The sequence below is a fragment of the Parus major genome, chromosome 7, assembly GCF_001522545.3.
Source record: "Parus major isolate Abel chromosome 7, Parus_major1.1, whole genome shotgun sequence".
NCBI classification, from domain to species: domain Eukaryota; kingdom Metazoa; phylum Chordata; class Aves; order Passeriformes; family Paridae; genus Parus; species Parus major.
The window spans coordinates 12,215,953-12,228,833 of NC_031776.1; the positions used below are offsets into that span (position 1 = coordinate 12,215,953).

A 12,881-nucleotide genomic window follows, 5' to 3' on the forward strand; every position below is an offset into this window, starting at 1 on the left:
TGTTACTGATGCAATTGTGACTGTGCATGTGGATATTATAAAGCTGATCCTTCAAAGTGCTCCACCTCAAGTAGTACTCAAAATGGCAAGAGGAGGAATTGATTCTTCTGGAGAAAATACTTACTTAAGATCTGCTTTTAAGAGAACAGCAAGAGCAAGTTGCTGTTGGGTGTAATATTTGAGGCTGTAAACAGGACTAAGAAGGTGGAAGATAAGAAAATGGGGGCTCTTCCCTGGGGATTACTCCCTCGCAGAAGCTGATGTGTCCACTCTTGTCCTGAGTGGGATATTCCCCAGCATGGACTTGATGAGAGATGGATGGAAACTACTGACTAAGGCAGAGACTGACTGACCTGTGGGGTTTTGTCCCCACTATTTTCATGAACAACACAGAAATGCTGCTCTTAGAAAATGATTACATGGCTCTCAGTCTGAAACTTTACAAAAGTGACTGGTCATTGTTCTAGTCCCACATTTCAAAACAAAAATAGGTTTTGTTTGAAGTATCAATTCAGGAAGAATGTGGTACGTTTCTCTTTGTATTTTAATAGTCCTCTCAAGCTCCAACAGTAGCTTTTTAATAGCTGGCAATTATTTTCTCAGGAAAGCTCATTTAGTTTGTACTTGAAAAGCAAGTGACATTTTGTTACAAGAGCAAGTGTTGCTCTGGTATTCATTGAAGGAATTGGAAGGAGAAACCTTCATTAAATTTGGGAGCTGGCTTCCTGCAGAGGTGAAGAGGACCTCTCTCCCACCATAGTTACGGGCAATTGTCCCATCTGCAGGAAATAATGGGGCCATCTTCCACAGTATCCTCTGGAGCCTATACCCCAAGCACAGGGCTGGTACTTTGAAGCTGAACTAGAGATACAGGATGCTTGTTTTAAGGGGCTGAGATGGGATTGTCATGTTTGCTGGCATGAGGTTCATCCCAGGAATGGCTAGCTTGTTTTATTATTATTGCTAATCATGGAAAATGCCAGTGGAAAGTCTTGGTACCACTGAATCTGGGGAAAAAATGAAAGTATTGTGCTAGAAATGTCCCTGAAAGCCAAGTATTTTTGATACTCGGGTGAATTTTTGTGCTTCTGTAGGGTAACAGTGGTACAGAAGTTCTGTGTCTACATCCAATACCTCCCTTGACAGATGGCCGTAGGACCAAGAGACTCAAGTCTTGTTCACCACCCACATCTCATTTGTGATAGCAAACATCTCCTCCATAGTGTGGAGGAGAGTCCCGCAGCAGAAACTCAGTCTGGCTCTGATTGTTTCTGCTCAGCTTGTGCACCAGCTTCTGCTTCCTGCCTGTTCAAAGTGTTTACTTTCATACTGTGCAACTCTGGTGGAAAAACCCCCTTGTAATCAGCCAGCCCTGGGGTACTCCTGCAAATCTGACTTGTGGGGCCCTACTGTGGTGCCTGCCAGGCAGCTGACGCTGGCTTGGCAGCTGATGCAGCCCTAAATGCTGTCACATTGAACAGTGAGTTTCACAGCTCCCTTGTGTTCAGCAAGCCCACGTTTCCTGGGAGGGTGTCATGCACTTCAAACACTTCCAGCTTTCCCATTGCAACTGTGCTGGATGTAGTGATGGCCCTTTGCAGCAGAAGAGAAAGTGCTCTGGTGACAGGGGAGAGGGTCTTCCCAGCTACAGACCAGTGCCACGAGCCTGTGCTGTGACCCAGGGAGGGCAAAGGCTTGTGTCAGGAGCACAGCTGGCATCTGATACAGCATCCTCCCCTGTCTGTCTAGTCTTGCGTCAGAGTATCTACAGCATAACAGCATGCAGCTCATGCTAAAAAGAACTTCACAGATTAAAAAAATCCCATTTTTCCTAGGATTTTAAGTGTGTTGAAACCTTTCTCCTCAAGCTGCAGCTTTCTTGCACCAAGGCTTTGCATGTGCTGAGAGTGGCAACACTCAGGAAAGAACGCATTGGGTCCAAACTCCAGCTGAAGGGGTAGCAACATCTCTTCCTCAGCCAACTTATGCCAAAGCATCAGCAAGAACAGAGAGGCTGATTTATGTCAGATCTGGGCCAGTACTCTGCCAAGGTTTGATTTCAAGCTGTGAGTCTCAGTTATAATACTGCCTCATTGGCAGAGCTGGTCCACATTTGTGCCAGTGGAATTTGTGCAGAACCAGTCCCTGAAACTGTTCACAGAATTACCCAAAGTGACTGCTGTTGCCATTTCCACATGGGACATGCGGTACATGGTTACAGCTTCCCTGTATCTCTCCATGGTGGTGCCAGTCCCTTTCAAGGTTAGGAGAACTGCCTGAGTCCCAGGACCATTAAAGTTCCTTCAACCAGTTCTGGGCAGGTCTTAAACCTTAGCTGGATTTTATTTTCCATTTGCAAGGGGAAAATGTTCTTTGCCATCTCCCCATTATGAAGAACCCACCTGGATGGCTAAAGAGGTTTAAGGAGTGATTCTTTAAGTGCCCAAAAAGATATGGATGGGTGAAATCCAAGACACATAGGGTTCTTCTATGCATGTTCCTGTTGCCTGTGGCTGCAGATATTTAAACTCACTGCCTGAACCAAGGCAGAAGTATTAGCATCAGCAGAGGATACCTCCTTAAATGTGCATTCTTCTATAATTTGTGCTTTCAGCAATTTGCATACATTTGCTATGGTTGCTTTAGTAAAGAGCTCTTTTAGTCCAGTTGAGTGTTCAAGTCAGTAAAGCCACTTGACTTATTTCTGAGAGCATGTGATTATTGGTTTTTTGTTGGTTTTTGTTTTATTTCGTTTTGTTTTTCCCCCCAACTAGTTTAATGCCTTGTTTAATTCTGCAGAATTAAATTTTTCTGTTTACCAACATTTGCTCAGTGGAGCCAGGCAGTTTCCTCTGTTAATAATCTCATTTTTACTTCTGTTCTCCCTTGGGTCCTACTGTTTAATATAGCTTTTAGGTTGTTTTTTCCTCCTCTTTTTTTTTTTTTTTTTTTTTTTTTTTTTTTTTTTTTTTTTTTTTTTTTTTTTTCCCAGTGTTTTGCTCATTCTATACAATGTTTCTGTCTTGTCCTCTCCATCTCCTTTCCCCTCAGACTGCAACTAAAATTGTTGCTGAAGAGATTCTGGTAAGCAAAATTAGATTCCTAGAACTCTGACTTGTTCCCTGTCAAAACTTATCCTCTTCACTCATCTCTTTTATCTGCCCAGGTATGAGACTTTGCTTGGCAGAGCTATTCCTAATATCCCTAATTATGAAATTAGAATCAGGCAAGGTCTCAGTTGGCCCTTTCAAAGGTGATGGGGATGAGGATGTTGACAAATAATCTTAGAAAAATTCAGTAAAGCTTCTGTGATATTTTGCTTGTCCTGGTAAGCTGGCTGCCTGTAGCAAATTTTCTGTGATGACATGCCAAAAAGATGATGTCTTTATCAGACACCATTTCCTATTAAAAATGCTTTAGAAGCTACCAGTCCTGCTCATCCTGGTTTGCTGTGATGTTGGCTACTGTCACACAGCCCTGTGCTATGGGGAGCCAAGTGTTTCACAGAGATCAGGCTGTGCCTCTTTGAATGCTCCCTGGCTTTGGGCACGCTTTGCCCACAGGCAGCACTGATGCCATCTGCCTTTGCCAGGTGACAGAGAACAAGGCTGCTGGGTGGCAGCTTAACTCTCAATTAATTGAATACTTGCAGGCACTCTTTTCCTTTATTTCCCTGCAGTAACACAGGATATTTATCCACAAGCTTTCTATCTGTCTCTTCCTGCTTCTTGCTGGATTTTGTGACTGGTGCTGTTAACCAATGCCAAAATCCCCATTAGGCTGGTCTAAGCTGAGTATGAATGAGACAAACAATGCATAGATCTTCTAGTGACTCCAAATATAATCTAAACTGTACAGAAAATGATGGAGGATATAAGCAGAAAAGAGACAGTGACTCAATGTAACTCAATCTGTCCAGAATCAGTGAGTGACACAAAAAGCGTCTCTTTCAGTTTTCTTTCTGTTCTGGTGTCTGCATGCATTTTGGAAGTCCATCTCAGAGGCTGCCCATTGTCCCATGCACCTCAGCATCCCTGTGACACCTGGCAGCACAGCTGGCTTCACCATCCCCTTGTATGCTCTCTGCTCCACGTCTGCCTCCTTGCCTTTGTTCTGTCTTTGTGCTGCTCAGTGACTGTCTCTGGTGAACAAACTGCAGATTTTGCTGTCTTAGATCCCACCTTATCCCAGTGGACCAAACTCTTGTTTGCAGTTCTCCAAAGCTCCAGTTTGCAGTCCATGCAGCTGTGACAATTACTTTTAATTCTCTTGCTGCCTTATCAGGCCCCCAGCCCACATTACTTACCCTGTCCTATATGGGTGGCCATCCTGGTGTGAGACTTCCTGTCTGGAAAACTGGTGGGTTTTAAGCATCATGTCCCATCTGTTGTAACACTCTGGTCCTGTAATTGAAATGCAGCCTGTGGTACAAAATTCTTAAAATACATCAGAACTATAAAAGAAACTCCTCTTTTTGCTTTGGTCATCTCTAATGCCATAAGAACAAATCATCCATATACTTCACAATTCAGCCTCTTGTTTTCTTTCTGCCTCTTGTTTTTTCACCAGCTGTTTGGGACTTGATTTGCAGTGGAAGATGGTGTTCAATAGAAGGGATGCACTAATGACAGCTAACAGCTTCAACCTCTTGCACTTGGAGTATTAAGTTTTATGGCATTCCCAGTGCTGTAAAACCGACACATGCAATTTTATTTTTCATTTTGGACATAATTCTGTTTATTTTTCTTCCAAGATTTTATACTTAGATAAGTATTCTCAGAGTTCTTTGTTTACTCTGGGAAAATGGCTTGGCAAAGGAAAATATTACTGTGTAAGACCTGCAATGTGAAATTGCTTATTTGCTGTAATTTTAATGTGAAAGATGCCAGACTGTTAACAATCAAGAATTAAGTTTTCTCCATTTATTGTCAAACATGTAATTTGCTAATTATTTACCTAGGGATTGTTCCTTGCTAATGGCCTATCTGACTGCATGACAACCTTTTAACAATCCTACTGTCACGATCTGTGCAGGAGAGAAATGCTGTATTCATTCAGGGTGGAGGTGCAGAATGAAGGCATTGGTGTTCTCCTCTGCCGTCACCCCAACAGCAGGTGGTGGAGCAGAGCTCTGGTGTCTCAAAGGACATAATCTGACATTAGCAGTGTTATCTGCAGAGGTGTGTTTGCCCCAGCTGCAGGGCAGGGCCCGGGGGACCAGTGCCTGCTGAGCTGCTCTCCAGGTGGGAGCAGCCTGCTTGGGCCCGCAAAAAACGTGCAGTGGTAGAAGAGTGCAGAGTGCTGTCATCACAGACTTTGGTACAGCTAAGGCAGGACTGTAGGATATTCTTATTTGAGATTCAGTGAATGAGCCTTCCTGGCAGGGGCTCTCCTGCTTAGTCCTTCCATGCCTGAACTACACCCAAATAGAGCTGTGTCCTCCAGACCAGACCTGTGCCAGTCTGACAGCGCTGTTTGAAGTGGTCCCAGCAAGTGTGTGGGTAGTGCTGCACATGGTGCTGGGCCCTGGAAGAAGCAAATAATGAGAAGCCATGGCCATGGGCAGGGCAAAGGTGCTGCTGTTTGACACAGAGGGGGACTAGACCTGCTTGGTCCATCATCTTTAGATTTGCATTTCTGCTTTCATTTCATTGCCCAAACACTGGGCACTGAGCAGCAGACCATTGTAGAAGGTTGTTTTTTTTAATATAAGTGTAGCCTGGGTTTTTAATAATCAACCCACGGTAGTTCCTGTTCTGTGCTGGGTTTATTCCAGAGTGGCCATGACAGAGCTGCCAGCTAGCACCTGGATGGTGATGACTGTGTGTGTGACCTGTAGAGCTGGGGATGCTGACAAGCACGACAGGGCTCTCAGTTCCAATTGTTCTTTTCAAACCAAGAAATTACATCCTGCAATGTGTGGCATAGTCTGTGCAGAAGCTCACATGTGAGCAGAATCAATGCTTCCCAAGTGATGTGAGATAAGGGAGAGCATGGGGAAGTGGAATATCTTTATTATTTTTTTCGAGGGAAGATTATTTTTCACTTTTCATTTCCTCTTGCATTTCCTTTCTGTATTTGAGCTTTAACATTAAATTTGATTCTGTCTTTATAGCATTCAGGTGAGGACTTACATTTTTCATCAGGATTGTCTCTCTTGTTTTCAGAATTTGAAGTCCCAAACAATATGAAGCAGTCACAGCCGTGTATGCATCTGGAGTCCTTTCATGTGCTCCAAAGAGGCACTTTCCTTTATTCCTATTCACTCTCATTACTTAATTTCCTAAAGAGGCTGCAGCTCTTCAATGCCTTAGTATGTATGTCAAAACATCCCACTAGGCTCTTCCACTATGTGAAACAGTATATCCTGTTTCCAGAGCTGTGGAAATACATTTCCTTCATTTTAGCTAATTACTCTTTAATAAATTGGTTTTTTTCAATTATCCTGACAACCTTGGTTTTGACAGCTCCAGACTCACTGGGTGAAGCTCCTGCACCTCTGCAAACACCTTTTTTCCTTGAGACTTCTCTATCATCTGTCATATCTTTCCTAGGAAGGACTTTTGTTTGGGGCTTTTCTTATGTCTGCCACCGAAGGCTGGGTGTCACCACACAAAACACCAATTGTGAGGTTTTAAAATACACCTGGTTTACAGGCCCCTCTCTGAAAGGTAACGCGTGGCTTTGCAGGCTTATGGCAATCTCCACAGGTGAGCTTGTACTACCTGCCCTGTCCTGTGCTAATGTAACTTCTATGGCCAAGTTTTATTAAAAGAGTCATCACTTGCATTGTCTGAAATAGGAGCTTAAAGGAAGCATTAACAAAGATAAACTACCAGGAGCACTGCTCAGCACTTTCTAATCTGAGAGTCACTTAACCTATCCACAGGAAAACCCACAGATTGTCTTGCAGGGAGCTGTTTAGGAGAGCTTTCACTTATGACCAGATACAGATGAGACCAAACTCCAGTGTCTGAACACTGTTCTCCTTCCTCCTCTGCACTATTACTGGGCATGTAGGAAGATGGGCTTCCCCTTTCCCTCATGCTCCTGAGCCTCCTCCACGTTAGCAGCTGGATGAGCGAGTACAGCCCCCACTATGCTGGTTTGCTCAGAAACTTTTCCCCAGCACTTCATGGTGTCCTCTGAGGCTGTCTTATGAGGCTCAGCTCCAGTGGTCCTGTGCTCAGACACTTGGTCATCCTGTGGCTAAACCAGAAATGTCCTATGTTCCTGCACAGGCTTCTTGATGCTGTAGGCTGCTAATTGCACCTTCCTACCTCTTGGGAATATCTTGAAGAGGAAGCAAGGAAGCATGTGACTGTGAGGTGTTTCCATGCCATGTGATGGAGGAGGCAGCAAAGACTGAAATCCAGACCACTTCATAAGAAGAAAATACTTACCAACATGAGGGACAATATATTTATACTTAATGAAAACCCTGCATTTGAATCCTAGATCTTACTAAACCTGCTTTTTCCCCCAAACTGATTTACTTCACCTGCACAAAAGTCATGACTGCCATCCATCCCACCTCTCCTAGGGGCTGTCCTGATGCAGCCAGTCATCTGTCTGCTGCAGAAATCCCACTTGCAACCTGGGTGATCCTCCTTGGTTTCAGTTTCCATCAGCTCTAGGTGAGTTCCAGCACATGACTCCCCCCAGCCTCCTTTGGAAAGTAAGAGGCTCCTGGTTCTTTCTTTTCACCATATCTCACCAAGAATTGCATGCTTTACAGTAAAGTTTCCACTTCCTTCACCAGCCCTTTGCTGGTGACACTGGGTAAGATGCATTAATTTGCTGGGGACCTGCAGACAATGTTGATGCTACTCCTTTCCTAACCGCTGCTCTGAACATGTATCTCATTTTAAGGTGTAATGAACCTCTCTAAGTTTTTCCTTGTCTCATCTTCCACTCTGAACATTTTTTTGGCAGTTACCCATGACAGTCTGATGGGAAAGAAGCTTTACTAGAAGAGTGTATCACTTGCTGGTAATTTTTTCCTCTTTTGTGATGAAAAAGCTCCTGTTGGGTATTTATCACCTGGGCTCTTCTTCAGGAGAGAGAACAGGCTGGTTGGCAGCAGCTTCCACACTAACAGGCTGTCAAGTAAATGGGTCTCATGGTCCTTTTAGTGACACAGGAACTGTGCCTGCCTGGCTCTACAGGTGACAACAGCTGCCCTGTCCTGCTGGGATGGCTCTTCTGCAGGTTCATCAGCTTGCCTGAGTTTGATTCTGGGTTTTGTAGCTGTTTTGTTACTGATTTTAAGGCAGCCTCAAAACTGCAGGTGTGCTCTCCTGTTGATAGCTCTCTTGCCACCAGATACCAAACTGTGGGGAAAATTAATGGCACCTGCAAATTCTGTGCACTTAAATACTGAGATGCTGCATTTGCAAGTACAATGAGGTATTTTGGTGTCTGAAGCCTGTGCCTCATGTATCTGCATATCTTAAGCATGTATACAGCTGGAATTTGCTTGGTTTGCAGGCAGGCAGGCAGGCAGACAGGCTGGTGTGGCTGTGCACAGCGTGGTGGGGATGGCTCATCAGCATGTCCAGTGGCAGGCATGCTTGCCAAAACAGCAGCTCCTGCTCTCTCCCTGTCCTCCAGTGGCTTTGGGAACACCTCTCTATGGTTCTCTTCAGCACACCTGATTACTGCTGAGGACTCGAGATCACCTTGAACCTCACTCCAGGGTATTCTAGCCCAGTTGAGACGCTGTACCAGAGCCAGAAGGGGAGATTTAGGCCCAGGGGACCTAACTGGCCCTCTGCTGAGCCCAGAATAGCCTTGGTCACTTATGAAGAGGACCCATGTGCCCTCAGCCAAGGGTGCAATATTCTGGAGCCCACAAGGGCTACATTGCCTGGGCTTTGCAGAAGGGCAGTGTGTGCGTGGTGTGCAAGCAGTTAAATCAAGCAGGGATGTGCTGTGCACTCCCCTCCCTGTTGTTTCCCTCCAGCTAATCTCAAGTCATTTTGAAAGCTCATATTTTGATCTCACTGTACACAGAAAACATAACAGCTCCAAACCCTCATTCTGACAGCACACAGGAAGGCCATTGCTGTGCTCTCTGTCAGCACACATGGCTTTCTGTCATGTTCTGGGGCTCTGGTCAGCAGGCAGAGCTCTCCTACAATGCTCCCAGGCTGGCAGGAGCTCAAGCAACTCCAACACCTTCACATCCCACCCAGTGGGATGTCACACTAGGGGAATACAGATGGAGTTTGCTCCCTGGACCTATGTGCCCCTCAGAGACAGGCAGTGACAACAGGAGCTTCAGCAGTGGGCCAGGGCAGGGGTGCGTGGCTGGCTAAGGCAGCAGATTATCCCAGTCTTGCCCATGGCAGCCCTGAGATATTGCCTATGGGGCTGTTGGGGTGGGGCCCAGGAGGCCTTCTTGGGGAAATAGAAACATTGCTCTTAGGAAACAAAATTATATGTAGGCACCTCAGCTGCCAGATTGCTTTGTGGGTGAGTGGCAATGCTCATGGTACTGACCTATCTCTTGGGCTCTCTGCTGCCCAGCCAGGAGCCAGAAGCCCCAGGGATACACGGAGTACAACACATGGCAAATCGTTATTTTAATTCTAACATTCAATTGCGGGAGCAGCTGCCTGTCCCCCAAGCTCCTGTGCCCTCCATCCCATAGGGGTACAGCTGAAGAAGTGCCTGCAGTTCCTCCTGCATCTGAGGCTGGCTGGCTTCTGAGCAGATCAGCCCTCTGCCTGGCCAGGGGATGCCTTCCTTTGCCTGCCCCTGTCTCTTCACCTCTCAGAAAGGGCCGAGGCTGCCACCTCCTCACAGTCCAGCTGTGGGCAGTGCTGTGCAAGGCTGGCATTCACGGCTTCAGCTCGTCCCTTGCACTGGATGAGAAGGAGATGTATTTCCAAAGCTGAATTGCTGAGGAAACATCAGGTTGAGCATGCAGGTGGGACAGGCAGAGCGAGCTGCCGTGGGGGCTGTTGCTCCGCAGGACAGACGGATGATGTGAAGCCATTAGACAGGCGAGTGAGCTGTGTCAAATAGAGCAGAACTGCCTGCAAATGCAAAAAAATCAAGGTTGTCAGGGAAAGCAGGAATAGAGAAGGGATAAAGAACTCAGCATTAACCTCCTCTTGGGAAGAATGTCAGGGCAATAATAACTTGCCAGGGCTTTGATTTCTGGTGAATGCCTACGATGTAAGGGATTTGTTCACTGCTGGTGGAAGATTTTGTTGTGGGTAAAGAGACCAGGGGAAGCAGCCCACGCTCATAGGCTCTCTCCAGATAAGGAACGTATTTGATAACTAATAAGGAACATTTGATAATGTGGCATCTCTGCCTTCTGAGTGGGGAGAGCTTGTGGACTGCTCTGCACAGGCAATTCAGTCCAGCTGGCAGTATGCAGGGTCCTTTATTACTGAATCTTATGATTATTGTAATTTTTGTTATTATGATTAGTGCTATTTGTTATTACAGACACCTGCCAAGACACACATGCCATTTTTTCTGCCTTCTTAAATGCCAGTACCTAGTTTGTTCACTGTGAATCTGTGGACACATATTTGAGTAAGCCACAGCTTCCCCTGCCAGAGTGCCAATGTGGGGGCCTTTATAAGGGATTTCTCAGAATGAAATGAGCCAGTGTGTTGTGGGGTGTGTGTGTGCATCCATGAAACAGACTGTCATTTTTTTACCTGTCTTGCCCTTTTCTCCATAAGGCAATGTCCAGACCACATAAAATCAAGCTTCATACATGGAGAAATGTGTTTCTCCATACGCTTTTATATGTCCAAGGCTTGGTGTCTCACAGGGCTGCAAGCTGTGTTCTTTTGAGTCAAGTTCTTGATACAACCTGGGAAAGTCAGAACTAAAAGACTTTAAAGTGGTGATGTTTTCAGGTGCAGAAAAGCTGTCTAAGACCATTTGGTATCCTTTGTATGAACTTGTGCCCTGGAGCATCGAATGCGATTTGGGAATCAGGTGTCCATCGCTATTCCTAGAGAGGGTCAGAGCCAACAGGTGGGCAGCCAGGGCACAGGCAGGAAGGAGCATTGCTGGCGAAGCTTTTGCAGACCCTGACTTACAATTTATTCTGTTTTTTCTGGCAGAAGAGGTGGGTGATGTCTGGAGTCGTTTGATTCGCCAGGTGGAAACAGCCAGCCACGGTGTTGGAGTCGGCAGTGCCTGAGGTCTGAGTGCCAGCACAGCACAGCACTCTGCTGGCTCGGCCATCAGCCCTCCCTGAACCTTTCCAGGTGCAGGTGGCACCAGCTCCGAAACACAGCAGGCACCACGATGGCAGGGGAACCGCAGGAAAGCCTGGGTCACTGATGAGGCTGTTAGCGCTCTCTCAGTCTTTTCATGTACAAGTCCTTACGAGAAGACACTGGCTTAATCTCAGCTCAACTGGAAAAATGCCGATGACTGGAAATGTCATCAGCTGCCTGTGGGCCAGGCTGGCCCTGAGCTGATACGGAGCAATGTAAAATAAAAATGTCAACGCAAAGCTGGAGAAACACAGAAGGTGGTTGCAGCTCTTCTCCATCCTGTAGGAAGCAGGGACCCTCTGTTACCTTCTAGGAGCTGAACTTTCCCTAAAGCCTCAGTGACAAACTCTGCTCTTCCTTAGAAAAGTGGCTGCTCTCAATGCTGCAGAGAAAAAACTGAACTCTTGCCCCATTGACTTAAATAAAGAGGGTAAATAAACTTCTGTTGCTTTCTTTCATTTTTTTAGGGAAAATCTCATGATGTTCTGTGCTGCAACCTTGTTTTATTTAAGCACTGATAAATGGTGGGGGAAGGAGACCCAGCCAGGAGAAGGGTTGATCCACCTCCCTCTCCTCTGGAGTATGGGTTTCAAACACCACCTGGACACTAGGTTTGGGCAGCAGCTCCCCTCACCTCATGCCAAATGTGCTCTCAGGACTTCACAAGAACACCAAATACTGTGCCCTTTGGTCAAAAAGCAATGGTAGAAGTGACTATCTAACCTTCTCTCTTTGGTGGGAGGGATGTGTTAATTCTCCTTGGAGAATGGGGTGCACAGCTCAAACCTTGTGACTTCTGGAGCAGAGCAGTGTCTGAAAATGTCACCTAGGCCTTGAATCTGTCTGCATTCCTTCTCCAAGTTTACAGAGAAAATAAAATCGAAAATATCTAGGGAACTATACTTAAACAGCCAGCAGATTATAAGTAACTTACTCATAAAAGCAACCTGTGAACTTTTCCATGAGTTAGTGAAGAATCTTTGAGAGAAAGAGCCAGAGAGAAGAGACGCAAAGAGTGATTTAGAAAGCCAGCAGCTGTTATCGGTAAAGCACTGGGGTTTAGAAAGGGGGAGAAGATGCAAACATTCCTCACCCCACCGAATTCCTTGGCTAAACTCTCACCCTGGGATGTGCTTGCTCTGCCCCAGGTACAGCAGCCATCTGAGTTGATGTTATCGTACCTTGGCACACCAGCCCCGGTGCCAGCTCTGCCCGGGAAGGCCCTACGGGATGCAGATCAGCCCGGCGTGATATTCGTGGGTGATTCTTTTTCTGGGGCCGCGTGTGCAGCGGGGGGACAGCCCCTTGCCACCGAAACCACTCTGCCCGGCCGAGTTCCCCGCTCCTTTCGGCAGCACGGGCTCTCCTTGCCTGTCATTATGCCCAGGAGCCTTCTGCTGGCTCTGGTCTCCTCTGCACCGACACGGGCCCTGTGGGCAGTCCAGCGGCGGCAGGGGCTCTGGGCGGGGGCTGGCAGCCCCCGCAGGCAGCGGTGTCCCCGGAGGCAGCGGTGTCCCCGGCAGCGCGGGGCTCTACAGACCGGCCCGGCCCCGCTAGATGGAGCTCGGGGCTCACGCACCGAGCGGGCCCCGCTCTGTGCCCGCCGTGCCCGGCCCCAGAGCCCCG

The 12,881-nt window shown here is 46.8% G+C and overlaps 1 protein-coding gene across 1 annotated transcript in view; it reads left to right on the forward strand.

The window, feature by feature from the left end:
* The window catches only part of INO80D (INO80 complex subunit D), a 61,798-nt gene extending 50,104 nt beyond the window's left edge, over positions 1 to 11,694 (forward strand). Inside the window, exon 13 of the mRNA XM_015634818.3 lies at positions 11,097 to 11,694. The gene's annotated coding sequence lies outside the window, so the exon portion shown is untranslated. The remainder of the gene's footprint in view (positions 1 to 11,096) is intronic.
* Positions 11,695 to 12,881: the final 1,187 nt, after the last annotated feature.